A 19,258-nucleotide genomic window follows, 5' to 3' on the forward strand; every position below is an offset into this window, starting at 1 on the left:
CACAGGGTCGCAAAGAGTCAGACATGACTGAAGTGACAGCACACAGGGTCAGAACAATATTATATCTGCTAGAAATTTCTGTTTTACTCTAAATTTATGTGAAAGCTGATGATATCCCATTGAATAGGAATAGTATTTTTGGTTCATCTTTATAAATTATCTGGAAAATACTAAAGTAACAGCACTTCTTCAGTTATCAGTTAGAAGTGCCACAGTGAGCCATAACCAGACCAGGACCATCTATGCAGTGCTCACTTACAAAACACACAGAAGGATGTGTTTGCTGTTGCCATATTTATCTTTGCAATGAGAATCTGTAAATGTATAACTGATCATCTTTATTTTTATCAAATAAATGCTAGTTATTAAAGCAGAGACACTCATTTTGAGATTTGTAGGATAACTAAAGAACTTAACTTAGGAAGAACAATGACAACAGATTGTTAACTAAAGAACAATAAAAACAAGATTCATGGAAATCAGTGTATATGGCTAATGCTGTGGGGACTGAATTGTACCTATTATAATGAACCAATTATTTCTAAAACATAAATGATTATACAGCAAAAATAGGCTTAAAAACACCAGATTAAACTACTGATATATATTTTATTATATATAAAATTAGTTTAATATAACAATTAAATAACATTTTAGTGGCAACCCACTTCAATGTTCTTGCCTGGAGAATCCCAGGGATGGGGGAGCCTGATGGGCTGCCGTCTATGGGGTCGCACAGAGTCAGACATGACTGAAGCGACTTAGCAGCAGCAGCTATATATATATATAAAACTCTTATTTTATTTCTTTAACAAATTAACTTTTATAAAGTTATAAAAGTTTATAGTTCTCCATGTATTCAGGTCAAGGTACACTGTTCAGTTCATGATTATATTCTTATAAGATATGCAGCAGAAACTTTTGAGCTTCCTTTCAAAAATCTAAAGATGTGATTCAGTGCATTCAATGTGAAAAACTGGGGAACTCTGATAATAATCAGAAGCCATCTGGCAAATAGTGAAATAATTGAAGAAAGGAGAGGCTTGAGGAAGTTAAAACTTCAATATGTTTACCAGAATGTACCCAAAGAAGAAACTTAAGCTTCCAATTTGTAAAGATAATAACACATAGTAGATGAGGAAAACAGCTTTAAAAAAAAATGTGCATTATTCAATAATTCAGAAGTTTTTAAATTATATTGCTTAGTTGATTTCTTTTTATTTATACAGACAATAATGCAATCATTGAGATTACCTGTTCTCAACAGTTAGGTGCCATTGACATCAACTTTTCCACATATTCTTTCAATAATCAAGAATATACATTAAATAATACAAACTCTTAAAGAAATTAGATTAGCAGTGGTTCTAGATCATGTTTACTGTCAACTTTTCTTTCTTTCCCATTTAATATTTTCTTTCTGTAATGTTCAGTGATTGTTCAGAATTTATGCTAATGAAAGCTGCCTCCTTGAAAACCTAGAACTGAAGAGAAGCAGAAAACATTAACAATTTACATATAATAGCAAACAAAAAAACCATGCTGAGCCACAAGATGTCACTGTAGTTCAAGCAAGCCATAGCTTTCTCTAAATTGAATAGAAAATGGAATATATTGGGCTTAATTTATATATTTAATCTGCTTTTGATTATATTCCAGATATATTTAATAATGGGCTATAAAATGAAGATGGAGCAAAGAATAATTTGCACTTGGAGTTTTTAATTTTCATCTAATTTTCTGGAAGTTGCAGTGGTAGATGTTGGAAGAAATAAGTCAGTTCTTTAAACTTTATGAAAAAATAACATAAATGAATAGTTAAAACAAGGACAAATGAGTTATAGACTTTTAGCCTTAACTTTATATGTGTCAGTTCAATTCAGTTCAGTCACTCAGTCATGTCCGACTCATTGCGACACCATGAATTGCAGCATGCCAGGCCTCTCTGTCCATCACCATCTCCCAGAGTTCACTCATACTCACGTCCATAGAGTTGGTGATGCCATCCAGCCATCTCATCCTCTGTCTTCCCCTTCTCCTCCTGTCCCCAATCCCTCCCAGCCTCAGAGTCTTTTCCAATGAGTTAACTCTTCACATGAGGTGGCCAAAGTACTGGAGTTTCAGCTTTAGCATCATTCCTTCCAAACAACACCCAGGACTGATCTACTTTAGAATGGACTGGTTGGATCTCCTTGCAGTCCAAGGGACTCTCAAGAGTCTTCTCCAACACTACAGTTGAAAAGCATCAATTCTTCGGTGCTCAGCTTTCTTCACAGTCCAACTCTCACATCCACATGACCACTGGAAAAACCATAGCCTTGACTAGATGGACCTTTGTTGGCAAAGTAATGTCTCTGCTTTTGAATATGCTATCTAGGTTGGTCATAACTTTCCTTCCAAGGAGTGTCTTTTAATTTCATGGCTGCAGTCACCATCTGTAGTGATTTTGGAGCCCCAAAAAATAAAGTCTGACACTGTTTTCCCTGTTTCCCCATCTATTTCCCATGAAGTGATGGGACCAGATGCCATGATTTTCTTTTCTGAATGTTGAGTTTTAAACCAACTTTTTCACTCTCCTCTTTCACTTTCATCAAGAGGCTTTTTAGTTCCTCTTCACTTTCTGCCATAAGGGTGGTGTCATCTGCACATCTGAGGTTATTGATGTTTCTCCCGGCAATCTTGATTCCAGCTTGTGCTTCTTCCAGTCCAGAGTTTCTCATGATGTACTCTGCATAGAAGTTAAATAAGCAGGGTGACAATACACAGCTTTGACATACTCCTTTTCCTATTTGGAACAAGTCTGTTGTTCCATGTCCAGTTCTAACTCTTGCTTCCTGACCTGCATATAGGTTTCTCAAGAGGCAGGTCAGGTGCTCTGGTATTCCCATCTCTTTCAGAGTTTTCCACAGTTTATTGTGATCCACACAGTCAAAGGCTTTGGCATAATCAGTGAAGCAGAAATAGATGTTTTTCTGGAACTCTCTTGCTTTTTTTATATGTGTAGGGTAGTATAATATTCGTGGTATGAGATCTGAATTTAGATTGTGTCTTCCCAACTGCTCTTAGACTAACCTATCTCATTCAACTGTAAAGTGGGAATAATATTTGTGATTATCTCAGAGGGCTCCCACAGATAAAATAAAAATTGTTATATCTAGGATTTACTATAAAATTAGGTTTTAGAGATTGTTATCTTATTAGAGAAAGAATCAAACCTCTATACGCCAACTACTTTTTTAAAATTTACATTTTAATATTTTAGTATATCATGCCTTCAATTTTCAGGTATGTATATTATAAAGCCCCCATGTTATGAACTTTATCCTCTTCTACTTCTCTCTTCCCCAAATTGCCTACTAATGTGGTAAGAATCAGAAGTTATATTATGTTCAATTATGACCATGAAGTCACCATGAAATGTTGAGTAAGTTTTAACTAACTTTTGTGACAAGGGAAGTGGTAGATGAAAATGTTTTTCAGAAGTTTTGAGTGATTTTATCAGGTTGGTTTATTTCTCATCCTTAGTTCTTATCTTCTAATAAAGATTTGGAGTGACAGACTAATTACAGCTCAAACAGGCAAATTTCTTGGCTCTTGTCTCATAGTAGCAAAGACTCGAAACAATAGACCAGTTACAGCTCAGTTACAGCTCATGCAGACAGAATTTTTGTTAAAAGACAGGAGATAGTACACTCCACAGATGTGGGAGGAGGCCAACCCCAAAGGATTCACAGTAATACCTCTTAGCTTCCCTTCTTATACTTCCTATCTCCTCCTCTTGGTTGTGCCCTGTGCAGAAATAGGGCTTGTACCTGCCACCAATCAAGAAAGGAAATGGAAACTCATTCCAGTATCCTTGCCTGGAAAATCTCACGAACAGATAAACCTGGTGGGCTGCAGTCCATGGGGTCGCAAAGAGTCAGGCATGACTGAGCGACTAACACTTACTTACTTATTTAATCAGGGGATGCAAATGGGCATATACTCAAGGCCAATCAGGGAAGGGGGCATGTCTGGGAACATGCAAAATAGATCTTTACATATTCATATAGGCAGGCATGGACTGAGGGTTTTGACTGACAATTACAAGTTACTTAACAATAGGCCCTATTGCACATGTCCTTCCCATAATCCAGTCTGTTATGATCAGCTGTATGTATGTATAGAATATTTATAAACTCTTGGTGGGCTCCTGGCTGCCTAAGGTTACTTGAGGACACAGTTGTTCATCAAGGGCACATGTGCCAGAGTTGGAGAAGCCCCTGTGGCTAGTTTGTATTTACTGTGTGCCTAAGGCACATACTCAGGGCTTGGAAAAGTCTCTTTGATTATTTTTATAGCATATCTGTGAGCTCTTGCTGGTGTGTAGGGTGGGGTTTAGAGGCCAGCCTGCATCCATTTTGGCTAGGCCCTCCTTCCTAGATCATGCCTGAATTCTTACCTAACAATTTCAAATTTATTTTTGTTTTGTTTTTCCCCTACAGTGCTTTCTGTGGATAATTAAAGATCCTTCTTTGATTTTCAAATACAAAAGGCCTCCTTTAGAGATGACTTTGAAGCAATGCTTTCCATGAATTAACATATCTTTTGCATATATATTTGTGCTTCAGTCATAGCTCGGTTGGTAAAGAATCTACCTGCAATGCAGGAGTCCCCTGTTCGATTCCTGGGTCAGAAAGATCCCCTGGAGAAGGGAAAGGCTATCCACACCAGTATTCTGGCCTGGAGAATTCCATGAACTATATAGTCCATCGGGTTGCAAAGAGTTGGGCACAACTGAGTTTTCAGACACATTTAATATTAATTTTCACTTTCAGACATATTTAATATTAACTTTCAAATAATTTGGTTTTCTCTTATGAAGAATTTAGGCATATATTCTGGAGATACCATCTTTAGTTCTGTAGTGTTCCATTATGGTACACATATGTGCTTCATGTGATTTTATCTAAACTCTAACGAGATATTTGTTTCTTATTTTGTTGTTCAAGGGAGAGATTCATGGACATGGTAACAAAAGAATATTTTAATGAGAAAACCAAATTTCTTTGCTTGTATAATAAAAGTTTTACTTTGTTTAATTACTTTTGGTACCAATATAGAAGCAAAAATATTTTCTGTACGGGGGCCTTCAATAACTCATACATTAAGAACTGTTATCTCAAAACATAATACACTCTTTTTACATAACATAAACTCATGCCTTTTTATTGAAAAGACACCTCATTTGATGAATATTGCAGTTCTTTTTCTGTTGCTTTCTCTTTATCATTTTATCATCATTTCACACTGTATGATGGTTCTAGAACTTTAGAATTTAACTTACTCTGACCTATAGCTGGGAATTCTAATTCTCATCTACATAATTGATTTATTATTGCAGCTTGACTTATTATAGGTAATTTGACCTTGTTTGAAATAAATGAGTTTTCTTTTCGTTAAAGCTATCTGCTATGCAGTGGTAAACAGATAAAAATGTGATAGGGTTCTAAGCCCATGTAAAATATAGGGAGTGTTGAAATATATATAAAAGTATATATTTCCAATATATAGGAATCCTTAGGGGAAAAGTTGATTTTTTTTTTAATTTAAGGAATTATATCTTTTTATTTCTCTATTTTCTATTTAAATTCAAGTATTATTTTTTTTTTGACAATTCAAGAAGGACCAGAGACAAGTTTCTTGTAGAAGGAGAGAAATAAAATAGAGAACAGAGAAAAGGAAATACATTTGGAGGCAAAATAGCAAAGAATAGCCTGGGAGAAATACCCTTTTGTCTGTTAATATACATTCTCTGTATATTCAGCAAGTTTTTAAATGAATACTATTTCTGCTGTTTTGCTTTTCTCTTATATAAAAGTTTAGTTCTTGAAATAGAATTATAACATTCATTATTGACTTTAAAAAAGTAAAGTGCTACATCTGTTCAATAAGGAATAGAAAGAGTTAAGATGAAGCAGTAAAATCAGTGGTTTACTAGAAGATAACATCAGTTCTCAAAGGCATCTGGACTCTTTTGTTGATTCTGTCAGAAAATTGATATTAAACCTTAAAAAAACAGAGTAACTTTTCTCTTTTCTTTTACTAGAAATAATAGAAAGTTTAATATGTTTTCTGAATGCTTTCAATTCCATGCAGCTAATGAAATAGCTTTTTTGATTACCACATAAGTATTTGATGATTGTGACGTAGTAAATCAATGCTATTAATATAAGTAGCAATTAAATCTTTCCTGTGACTCTTAAGTAATGAGATGCATAAACAAACAAAAAATTCATGGAGAAATATTTATAATAATTTATCATAAATGCAATTGATTTGTGCTTTTGATAATCTCTCAACTTTACAAAGTCTTCTTTGTTAAACAGATAAAAATTAAAGAACTAATAGAAGTTATTATATCATGAAACGTAAGAGCAATTTTGCTTTTCATATTTTTGATTTGCTTTATAACTTGCCTCTGTAATAAAATAGATTATTTCAATAATATTCTATTAAATATTAAATAATATTTAATAGAATAATATTCAATAATATAATATTCAATAATATATGAATATAATATGCATATAATATATATGAATATTATATGAATATAATATAATATTCAATAATATTCTATTAAATATTGAATAATGTTTAATAGAATGTTAACTGAATAATTTTGATAACATAATATCCACCTAAATCTGGCAAATTAAACATATGAAATACTTATTCACATATAGAAAATATTTTTATTAAAACTTTAGTGTTTATTTTAACTATTGTCTACTTAAATATTATTAGATTAGTTTAGGTGTATAGCATAGTAATTTGATGTTTTTATAGACTATATAGACTAGAGCTATAGATTAGAGCTTTTATAGACTAGAGCTTCCTTGGTGGCTCCGATGGTAAAGCGTCTGCCTGCAATGCGGGAGACCTGGGTTCGATCCCTGTGTTGGGAAGATCTCCTGGAGAAGGAAATGGCAACCCACTCCAGTATTCTTGCCTGGAGAATCCTATGGATGGAGGAGCATGGTAGGCTACAGTCCATGGGGTCGCAAAGAGTCGGACACGACTGAGCGACTTCACTTTCACTTTCACTTTTCATAGACTATATGCCACATAAAGTTATTATAAAACATTGGCTAAATTTCCTTTGCTATATATTATATCCTTGTAACTTATTTGTTTTATACGTAGTAGTTTATACTTATTCCCCTTTACCTATTTTGCCCCTTCTCCCACCCATCCCTCCACTTGTATTCACTAGTTTGTTCTATGTATCTGTGTGTATCTGAGTCTATTTCTATTCTATTTGTTGGGTTTTTGTTTTTGTTTTTGTTTTTTTTTCACTTTTTAGATCCCACTAATAAGTGAAAACATATAGTATTTGTATATATCTAATTTATCTCACTAACCATCAGATCAGATCATATCAGATCAGTTGTGTCTGACTCTTTGCGACCCCATGAAACGCAGCACACCAGGCCTCCCTGTCCATCACCAACTCCCGGAGTTCACTCAGACTCATGTCCATTGAGTCAGTGATGCCATCCAGCCATCTCATCCTCTGTCGTCCCCTTCTCCTCCTGCCCCCAATCCCTCCCAGCCTCAGAGTCTTTTCCAATGAGTCAACACTTGGCATGAGGTGGCCAAAGTACTGGAGTTTCAGCTTTACCATCATTCCTTCCAAAGAAATCCCAGGGCTGATCTCCTTCAGAATGGACTGGTTGGATCTCCTTGCAGTCCAAGGGACTCTCAAGAGTCTTCTCCAACACCACAGTTCAAAAGCATCAATTCTTCGGTGCTCAGCCTTCTTCACAGTCCAACTCTCACATCCATACATGACCAAAGGAAAAACCGTAGCCTTGACTAGACAAACCTTTGTTGGCAAAGTAATGTGTCTGCTTTTGAATATGCTATCTAGGTTGGTCATAACTTTCCTTCCAAGGAGGAAGCGTCTTTTAATTTCATGGCTGAAGTCACCATCTGCAGTGATTTTGGAGCCCAAAAAAAGAAAGTCTGACACTGTTTCCACTGTTTCCCCATCTATTTCCCATGAAGTGATGGGACCAGATGCCATGATCTTCATTTTCTGAATGTTGAGCTTTAAGCCAACTTTTTCACTCTCCACTTTCACTTTCATCAAGAGGCTTTTGAGTTCCTCTTCACTTTCTGCCATAAGGGTGGTGTCATCTGCATATCTGAGGTTATTGATAGTTCTCCCAGCAATCTTTTTTTTTTTTTGGTTTAAAATAACATTTTATTGCCCAGGATATTTTTTTTTTCCTTGTGTCATATTTTGCCTGTTTTATTTGTTTTTCTTTTCTTTTTTCATAACTATAAATTGAAGCTTAGGGAAGCTTGCCTTTGTCTTGAAAAACAAAACAACAAAGCTTTCATATCATGTGCAACCTGGTCCCATTAGAAGAGACAGGTGGGTTATCTTATAAGAGTAAGATTTATACCACGAGTGGTGAATCTTGATTCCAGCTTGTGCTTCTTCCAGCCCAGCGTTTCTCATGATGTACTATGCATATAAGTTAAATAAACAGGTTGACAATATACAGCCTTGATGTACTCCTTTTCCTATTTGGAACCAGTCTGTTTTTCCATGTCCAGTTCTAACTGTTGCTTCCTGACCTGCATACAGATTTCTCAAGAGGCAGATCAGGTGGTCGGGTATTCCCATCTCTTTCAGAATTTTCCACAGTTGATTGTGATCCACACAGTCAAAGGCTTTGGCATAATCAACAAAGCAGAAATAGATGTTTTTCTTGAACTCTCTTGCTTTTTCCCTGATCCAGTGGATGTTGGCAATTTGATCTCTGGTTCCTCTGCCTTTTATAAAACAAGCTTGAACATCAGGAAGTTCACAGTTCACATATTGCTGAAGCCTGGCTTGGAGAATTTTGAGCATTACTTTACTAGCGTGTGAGATGAGTGCAATTGTGCAGTAGTTTGAGCATTCTTTGGCATTGCCTTTTTTTGGGATTGGAATGAAAACTGACCTTTTCCAGTCCTGTGGCCACTACTGAGTTTTCCAAATTTGCTGGCATATTGAGTGGAGCACTTTCACAGCATCATCTTTCAGGATTTGGACTAGCTCAACTGGAATTCTATCACCTCCACTAGTTTTGTTCATAGTGATGCTTTCTAAGGCCCACTAACTTCACATTCCAGGATGTCTGGCTCTAGGTCAGTGATCACACCATCACGATTATCTGGATGGTGCAGATCTTTTTTGTACAGTTCTTCTGTGTATTCTTGCCACCTCTTCTTAATATCTTCTGCTTCTGTTAGGTCCATACCATTTCTGTCCTTATCGAGCCCATCTTTGCATGAAATATTCCCTTGATATCTGTAATTTTCTTGGAGAGATCTCCAGTCTTTCCCATTCTGTTGTTTTCTTCTATTTCTTTGCATTGATCACTGAAAAAGGCTTTCTATCTCTTCTTGCTATTGTTTGGAACTCTGCATTCAGATGCTTATATCTTTCCTTTTCTCCTTTGCTTTTTGCTTCTCTTCTTTTCACAGCTATTTGTAAGGCCTCCCCAGACAGCCATTTTGCTTTTTTGAATTTCCACTCATATTGTTGCAAATGTTAAGCTCTCATTCTTGTTTATGGCTGAGTAATAATCCATTGTGTAGTATGTCCCTGTATGTGTATGTCTGTGTGTGTATATATGTATCCACCCTACATCTTCTCTCTCAAGTCATCTTTTGAGGTACACTTAGGTTGCATCTATATATTGACACTTTAAATGATACTATGAATATGTTGTTGCTGTTTTGTTGCTACATCATATCTGACTTCTTTGCAACCCCATGAACCCACCAGGTTCCCCTGTCCATGGAATTACTTAGGCAAGAATACTGAAGTGGGTTGCCATTTTCTTCTCCAGGGCATCTTCTGGGGGTGTATATATATTTCTAAAATAGTGTTTTAATTATCTTCAGACGTGTACCCAGGAATGAAATTGCTGTATCAAAAAAAAAAAAAAGATATTGCTGTATCATATGGTTGATCTGTTTTTAACATCGAGGAGGGGGGAATGTAAATTGATACAGACACTATGAAAAACAGAATGAAAATTCCTCAAAAAAATCATATTTAAATAATATGTATAAAAAGTTGACACCATTAATTTCACACAAAGTGTGCTAATATTGAATTAGAAAACTTAGACATTTCTTTTTATATGGTATTCAATGAGAATATACTGCTAACTTACCCAGAGTTTAGCAAAATAAAATAAGAAAAAGCTTACTAGGCAGAGGCTTTACTGTAGACATATGCTATAAATAGCTAATTTTCAAATACAAATGCTCATTAAAAAATAAATGGTAATTTTTCTTATATTTTTTCAGCAAAATGAAATCCTCAAAGTAGTAAAAAAAAAAAAATCACCATCTTTAACACCAGATTTCAAAATAATACTTTTGACATTAAAACATTATGAAATATGTATAATGTCTTAATAACAAAAAGTTTAAAACTCCACATTATATGTTTGAATTTTATAAATAAGGCTTTTGGAGATATAAATCAAATAAACATTTATTTATTTAATCAATCATTCACGGAAGTGTTTGGCTCACTAGATTCTTCATCTTTCTCTTTTCCTGGATGGAAAGAGAAGTAAATGATGTTAGAGTCATACAGTGTGAATTCCTGATTAATTTTAAATTTTATGAGCACTCTTTTTTGAATTTTTTATTTCTATAAACTAAAATTTTGATGCAGTTATCCATATAGCATTGATTAAGTTAATAGTTTGTCTTTGGAAAGTACACCTTTATTTATTATTATTATTTTTCATACACTGTTTTTTTAATTTAAATTTATCTTAATTGGAGGTTAATTACTTTACAATATTGTATTGGTTTTGCCATACATCAACATGAATCTGCCACGGGTGTACATGTATTCCCCATCCTGAACCCCGCTCCCACCTCCCTCCCCATACCATCCCTCTGGGTCATCCCAGTGCACTAGCCCCAAGCATCCTGTATCCTGCATGGAACCTGGACTGGCCATTCATTTCACATATGATATTATACATGTTTCAATGCCATTCTCCCAAATCATCCCACCCTCACCCTCTCCTACAGAGTCCAAAAGACTGTTCTATACATCTGTGTCTCTTTTGCTGTCTCACACACCGGGTTATCGTTACCATCTTTCTAAATTCCATATTTATGTGCTAGTATACTGTATTGGTGTTTTTCCTTCTGGCTTACTTCACTATGTATAATCGGATCCAGTTTCATCCACCTCATTAGAACTGATTCAAATGTATTCTTTTTAATGGCTGAGTAATACTCCATTGTGTATAGGTACCACAGCTTTCTTATCCATTCATCTGCTGATGGGCATCTAGGTTGCTTCCATGTCCTGACTATTATAAACAGTGCTGTGATGAACATTGGGGTACACATGTCTCTTTCAATTCTGGTTTCCTCAGTATGTTGCCAAGCAGCGGGATTGCTGGGTCATAAGGCAGTTCTATTTCCAGTTTTTTTCTCAATAGAGGCTGTACTGGTTTGCATTCCCACCACAGTGTAAGAGGGTTCCCTTTTCTCCATACCCTCTCCAGCTTTTATTGCTTGTAGACTTTTGGTTCGCAGCCATTCTGACTGGTGTGAAATGGTACCTCATTGTGGTTTTATTGCATTTCTCTGATAATGATGTTGAGCATCTTTTCATGTGTTTGTTAGCCATCTGTATGTCTTCTTTGGAGAAATGTCTATTTAGTTCTTTGGCCCATTTTTTTATTGGGTCGTTTATTTTTCTGGAATTGAGCTGCAGGAGTTGCTTGTATATTTTTGAGATTAGTTGTTTGTCAGTTGCTTCATTTGCTATTATTTTCTCCCATTCTGAAGGCTGTCTTTTCACCTCGCTTATAGTTTCTTTTGTTGTGCAGAAGCTTTTAATTTTAATTAGGTCACATTTGTTTATTTTTGCTTTTATTTCCAGTATTCTGGGAAGTGGGTCATAGATGATCCTGCTGTGATTTATGTCAGAGAGTGTTTGCCTATGTTCTCCTCTAGGAGTTTTATAGTTTCTGGTCTTAGGTTTAGATCTTTAATCCATTTTGAGTTTATTTTTGTGTATGGTGTTAGAAAGTGTTCTAGTTTCATTCTTTTACAAGTGGTTGACCAGTTTTATCAGCACCACTTGTTAAAAGATTGTCTTTTATCCATTGTATATTCTTGCCTCCTTTGTCAAAGATAAGGTGTCCACAGGGGCATGGATTTATCTCTGGGCTTTCTATTTTGTTCCATTGATCTATATTTTTGTCTTTGTGCCAGTACCATATTGTCTTGATGACTGTGGCTTTGTAGTAGAGCCTGAAGTCAATCCAAATTGGAAAAGAAGAAGTAAAACTCTCACTGTTTGCAGATGACATGATCCTCTACATAGAAAACCCTAAAGACTCCACCAGAAAATTACTAGAGCTAATCAATGAATATAGTAAAGTTGCAGGCTATAAAATCAACACACAGAAATCCCTTGCATTCCTATACACTAATAATGAGAAAACAGAAAGAGAAATTAAGGAAGCAATCCCATTCACCATTGCAACAAAAAGAATAAAATACCTAGGAATATATCTACCTAAAGAAACTAAAGACCTATATATAGAAAACTATAAAACACTGGTGAAAGAATTCAAAGAGGACACTAATAGATGGAGAAATATACCATGTTCATGGATCAGAAGAATCAATATAGTGAAAATGAGTATACTACCCAAAGCAGTCTATAGATTCAATGCAATCCCTATCAAGCTATAAATGGTATTTTTCACAGAGCTAGAACAAATAATTTCACAATTAGTATGGAAATACAGAAAACCCTGAATAGCCAAAGCAATCTTGAGAAAGAACCTTTAAAACTGACTGTAGCATCTTCTAAAGCTGCTGTTGTTAAGATACCCCATATGAAGTATTAAAACAGAGAAACATATTTAACTTTATTAGTCAAAATAAATATTAATAATTATTGGACATATGTGTATTTATTACAAGTAATTAAAAATCTGCTTATATTGGTTTTCTTAATTTATTAAAGGTATTACTGATTACCATGAGATTTATCAGTGAGAACTAATGTGCTTACAATATTTATCAAGTACATATGAATTGAAAACAGTGTTTTTCTCTGCTGATTTATTTTCACTGTATATATTTGCAGAATGAGAGATTTCAGAGTTATAGTGGGATATCACTGTTTACCTTTCACAATAGAATCAGGCTAGAATAATATTAAAAAACTTTCTAAAGATAAACCTTTATTTGCTTTTATGTGATTTAAACATGTTGTAGTCTATGCCATGGAAGTTATAGTGCTTTGCATTTGATAAAATTGCTTACATATCTCAAAATATCTAGACCTGTAGAAAAATGCTTATTGACAATTGAATGGCAATATATAACAAAGTAAATATCTGGTTTATGATTATAGCCATATTTATTAAATAACAGAAATATTAATATTTAGTAAATTTGAAAGCTATAATGTACTTTTTCATAATTTCTGTGAACATTAACTATCACATAAAAGTATTTTTCATCTTCATCCTCTTTGCTATAATTCATTATGTTTCCATTACTTAGTGTTAAACCTATGATTTGGAGAATATAATTAGGTTAAGGTGACTCCTTCTCCTTCCCTTTAATATTTTTATTAATACTAAGTAAAATGTAAAAGCATGTACATGGGTGCTTTTGCATGGAGAAAATAGGGGGGTGAGTTATCAAGCAAAAAAAGGCTTTATGGTCCTTGATCCCATGATATTCAGTTTATCTGTGGCCTCATAACAGACCCCCACAGTATTAAAGAACAAAACAACAATGATTCCTTTTAGGCTCATGAAATTTGTGGAACTAAATTTCAAACAGAGAACAAAGAAAATGGCTTGTTTTTCCAGTATGATTTCTGGGGCCTTAGCTGGGAAGACTTGACTTGGCTACAGAATAGAATCCAGCGGAGGGTCCCTCCCTCACCTATTTGCCACTTAGGCTGGTATGATATAGTATGACTCCATTTTTGACGTTTGACTACTAGCTTTCAGGCTTACATATCTGCTTTATTTTTGTCCACCAGAACAAGTTCATAAGAAAGCATATCTGTGCCCTTCTTTTGGCACTGTCAGGAAGTTCCTTCAAAACCTGGCCTATGCATTGGAACCGTCTCACCTTGACCTCAAAACCAATCACAAGAAAAATCACAGCCATTCATTCCATCTTTTTTGGGTGCCTGCCTGTTCTCTCCAGAAGCCTGATTATATTAGTAACACATATTTTCATGCACTTATTGTGTGTGTCTGTGTGTGTGTGTGTATGGAGTGTCAACAGTCTCATTATCCAAACTAATATTTTAAGAGAAAAGGAGAGTTAACTCCAAGATCCAACAACAGGACAGCTAAGAATCTGCCAATGCCCAGGACACTGGTTCGGTCCTTGGTCTGGGAATATTCCATATGCCATGGGGCAATTAATCCCATTCACCCCAGCTACTGAGCATTGCACTCTAGTGTCCATGCTTCATAACAAGTGAAGCCACCACAGTGAGAAGGCTGCACACTGCAGCTGGAGAGTAGACCTCACCCTTGGCAACTAGAGAAAGCTTGTTCGCAGTAACAAAGACCCAGTGCAGCCAAAGTAGATACATAAATGATTTAAAATCCACTTGGCTGGCAATTCTCTAACATGAAGACTATGCCCATCCTCTCTGGCATATTCAAAGCATGGAATCTCAGGTTGTGCAACTTCTTTCAAAATAATATTGGGATTGGAGAATAAAGGTACCCGAGAGCAAGGTAGAAAATACATTACTTTTTGTTAGCTAGCCTCAAAACTAGTGTCATTTCTGTTGCATGGTGTAGGTTGAAGCAGTCACAAACCTTCCCAGGTTCAAGCAGAAGGGACATAAATCCTGTTTTTCAATGGAAGGTTTGTTTTTAAAAAGTGCCGTTATGTTTTAAAACCCTCATGAAAAGTTATATTTGTCCATATTCCATCCAGTGTGCCCACAGAGCAGGGAAAACCTTCCATCTAGCTACCTCAGTTCTCATGTAATCTCCAGAACATTCCCATTCCTGGAGTTATTTATTTCAAAAACTTAATCTTGCATGTGTTGATCATATTGTATGCCTAACCAGCTTTATCTTGGGCAAACCCTGGGAGGTGGTGCGAGACAGAGGGGCCTGGCATGATGCAGTCTATGGGGTTGCGAAGAGTCGGACATGACTGTCCACTGAACAAAAACAGAAAAGTCAACTTCGTAACTTTAGAAAGTCAGCTTCCTCTGATAGAGTCTCAAATTCTTTACCCTCTAAAATAATCAGTATTATATCTTTCACTTACTTTACAGGCTTGTGCAGTAATGCAGTATTGTGAGTAAAAGTGAATTAAAATTGTAGAGTATTGTATAGTTCAAGCTTTACCAAGTTACTGGGCATTTGGGGGAAATTGTGAACTATGAATAATGTTAATGAATATTTATCATCACAGTAAATATGTTAATAAAATGTGATATTTTCACTGTAACAGTGCAAAATTTTTAGAAGACCAACATAATAACTGCAATATAGAATGGAATCTGATAAGTACTCTGTATTTGATTATTTTAACAAGTTCTGAATGTAAGAAACTCTAGAATTATGTAATGTATAGTTATTTGAAACTAAATAATATTCCTAAAAGATCATGGAATTGCTATTTAAGGATACATGAGAATATATATATATTTCCAAGAGATTGTCACAACCCAGGGATCTTCCCAAAAGAGGGATCTTCCCTGCTTCTCCAGGGGAATCTTCCCAATCCAGGAACTGAACCCAGGCCTCCCTCATGGCAGGCAGATTCTTTACCACCTATGCCACCAGGGAAGCCCCTTAAAACTAAATAATAGTCCTAAAATATCATGAAATTGCTATTTGAGGACACATGAAAATATATGTTAATATTCATATGTTTTAGGCAGATCAACAAGAGAACAATAATATGCCAGTAGTTTTAAATCATACATTATTTCTTTGTATGATGTTAGATTAAAAACAAAATTAAGAGAATTAATTTCCCTCCAATTCAGAATATGTCATATGTAATCAGTAGCATATACAAAAAAAGTGTTTTACTTATAGAATTTATAGACTAAAATATAACTATAGTATGCTCTTTAAGTTTGGATGACTTCTGGCATACTTATACAGATATATATCCTAATTTGTATTTCTCATTTTATGTTTAATTTTTCACTAGGGTCAAACTTAATCACTCAAGAGACAAAGTCAGGTAGAGGCTATTACACTTCTAAGCATAGTTATAACTTCAAATTTTACTCATACAATTTTTACAGCTAATATCTTGGTAAGTAGAAATAAAACCTCCAGAATTTAAATAAAAGTAATCATCATAATGTGATAATCATGCAGAACAATGATCATGGGATTTTAAAATTTTTACTGTGTGTTAACTTCCCATGGTACTATCACATTAAAAGAGCTTGGAAAATATTTAGGACCATCCCATTAAACAAAATTAAATTGTGCCTAAGTCCCAGTTTCATAAATCAGTTATTTTCCATATTTAAGGAATATCAATATTGGATGCTGTTTAATTAATTTTTGCAGAAGTATAGTTGATTTACAATATTAGTATCAGGTATAGAAAATAATGATTCAGTAGTTTCAATAATATTTTTTAATAAATTATGCTCCTTTTAAAGTTATTACAGAATATTTTCTATATTCCCTATGTTGCATAATATATATCCCTGTAGTTTTTAAATTTTATGCACTGTAGTTTGTACCTCTTAATTTCCTATCCTTGCCTTTGCCCTACCCCTTTCCCGTCTGTACTAGGAACCACTAATAGATTCTCTGTATCTGTGAATCTGTTTCTATTTTGTTATATTAATTCATTTCTTTTGTGTCTTAGATACTACATATAGGTGATAACATACACTGTTTGTCTTTCTTTGGATGAATTATTTCACTAAGCCTAATACTCTCCAGGGAGAAGCAATGGCACCCCACTCCAGTACTGTTGCTGGGAAAATCCCATGGATGGAGGAGCCTGGTGGGCTGTAGTCCATGGGGTCGCTAAGAATCAGACACGACTGAGCGACTTCACTTTCACTTTCCACTTTCCACTTTCATGCATTGGAGAAGGAAATGGCAACCCACTCCAGTGTTCTTGCCTGGAGAATCCCAGGGACAGAGAAGCCTGGTAGGCTGCAGTCCATGGGGTCGCACAGAGTCAGACACGACTTAAGCAACTTAGCAGCAGCAGCAGCAGCAATACTTTCCATGTCCATCCATGTTGTTGCAAATGAAAAAATTTCATTTTTATGGTTGAGTAAAATTCCATTGTATATGTATGTGTATAAATATATAATATTACATATAAATAATATATAATATATGTATATATAATAAATATATGTATATATTATTTATATATATATTATACATATATATATATATACACACACATAATAATAATAATGTTGCTGTGAATGTTGAAGTTCATGTGTCATTTCAAATTTGTATTTTTGTTTTCTTCAGATATATACTCAGCAGTGGATGTCAGGTCTGAGCTGGTTCTTTCTCTCTAAGTGTATCCTATCCCCCTGCCCACCATTGACTCCTTTGTCCCAGAGGTTAACCTTGCTGACACAAGAAGGTCAGAGAGAGCACTTTCTATGGGTCAGGGCTTGAGTTGGGGTGGTTCCAGCACCAGTCAGATCTCTAGACCATTCCCTATCTGCTAAATCTATGAACACCAGCAACGGCTGCCCTCACCCCATTCAGATGCCCTGCCAGGCCTGAGCTAGTACCATCCCCTACAACTATGTATTTCCCTTGGCCACAACAGCCTTTGCCCTAGTTTGATGCTGCACCATGTAGCAAGAGTGGCAGTAGAGGCTCAGCTCAGGCTAGGGCATGCTCTGGAGAGGTCGTGACAAGTGGGCCAGAGTTCAGGGCATTTTCAGTTTGTTTCCTCTGCCTTGTTTTGGGAGTAAGAAAGTGTGCACACAATGTTACTAGTTGAGACTAGATTTACTGTCAGTCCCACAAAAGAAGAGAATGACATGGCTCAGAGTTCCTCCCCGGGGAGTGATTAGCTCAAACCACACATTGGGCACCCCAGCTATGGAGGCCAACACTGGAAGAACAAGTCCTTTTCTGTGTCCTCATTCATGGGAACAGGCACTAACCTAATTGCTTCTCTTCCCTTTCTACCCAATTCCCCATGAATCTTTCTTACAACTTTGGTTATATGAGTCTGCTTGCCAGTATACAGTTTGTTTTCAATGAAAATTGCTGCTTGTATAGATGTATTTCCCATGTGTTTGTTGGGGAGTATCTGAACTCTGCATCTTTCTAACTGCTGCCTTGATCTCCTTCCCAATACCATTTAAAATAGTGTAGTTCACAAAGGAAAGTAAATCTAAAATTGTTTTTATAAAGCAAACACAAACCCAGAATTCAAGATAAGAATTTACCAAAAAAGGGAAACTAAAGGCAATTGGTACTTATGAATACCTATGAAAAGCAGCAGTGATTTTCTTATATTGTTCCTAAGAGGGTGAATTATCATCATGTATTATAGAACACATGATTCAATTTTGGTACGTTCAAAATTTTTGAACTATTAATTACATTAATTAAATTTTTAAACATTTTCCTAAATGTCCTGCTATTTCAAAATGTTCAGGAAGTTCAGTCTAGCGTTATTTGTAACTGCAAGCACAGACAACTAGAAATTACCTAATAACCACCAGTTGTGAAAATTGTATAAATATATCTCATTCATAAATTGACATTATTTTCTCCAGCTGAAATAAATTAGGTAAATCTATAAGCACTTTTGTGAACAACGTTCAAGGTGGATTGGTCCTAAAGAAAAGATGTCTTTACTGGGACATGACTGAGCTCTAAGTTTATCAGTCTAAGGATATGTATTTTATGCAAGCCACATGCCAAAGAAAGAAAGAAAATTACTCTTAGCCAAACTGCACCCTATTCTCTCCCCTCCTGTCTACCCTGAGAAGCAGTAAGACTTCCACATAAGACAGCTGGAGGTGGACAAATAAATGCAAAGGTAAACAGAGGTCATTTCAGGTTGTTAGAGTTGAGTATTATCTACCTGTAAATGAATCTAAAGATGAGAGAGTCCTTAAAGGCGAAGGAGAGAATGTTAAACTCTGGGAACAGTGATCCTTGATAGCAGGCATATTTCCTACCCTACTTCA

This window comes from Bos grunniens, chromosome 6, assembly GCF_055505025.1.
Source record: "Bos grunniens cultivar Pamir isolate PY7600 chromosome 6, Bosgru_T2T1.0, whole genome shotgun sequence".
NCBI lineage: Eukaryota > Metazoa > Chordata > Mammalia > Artiodactyla > Bovidae > Bos > Bos grunniens.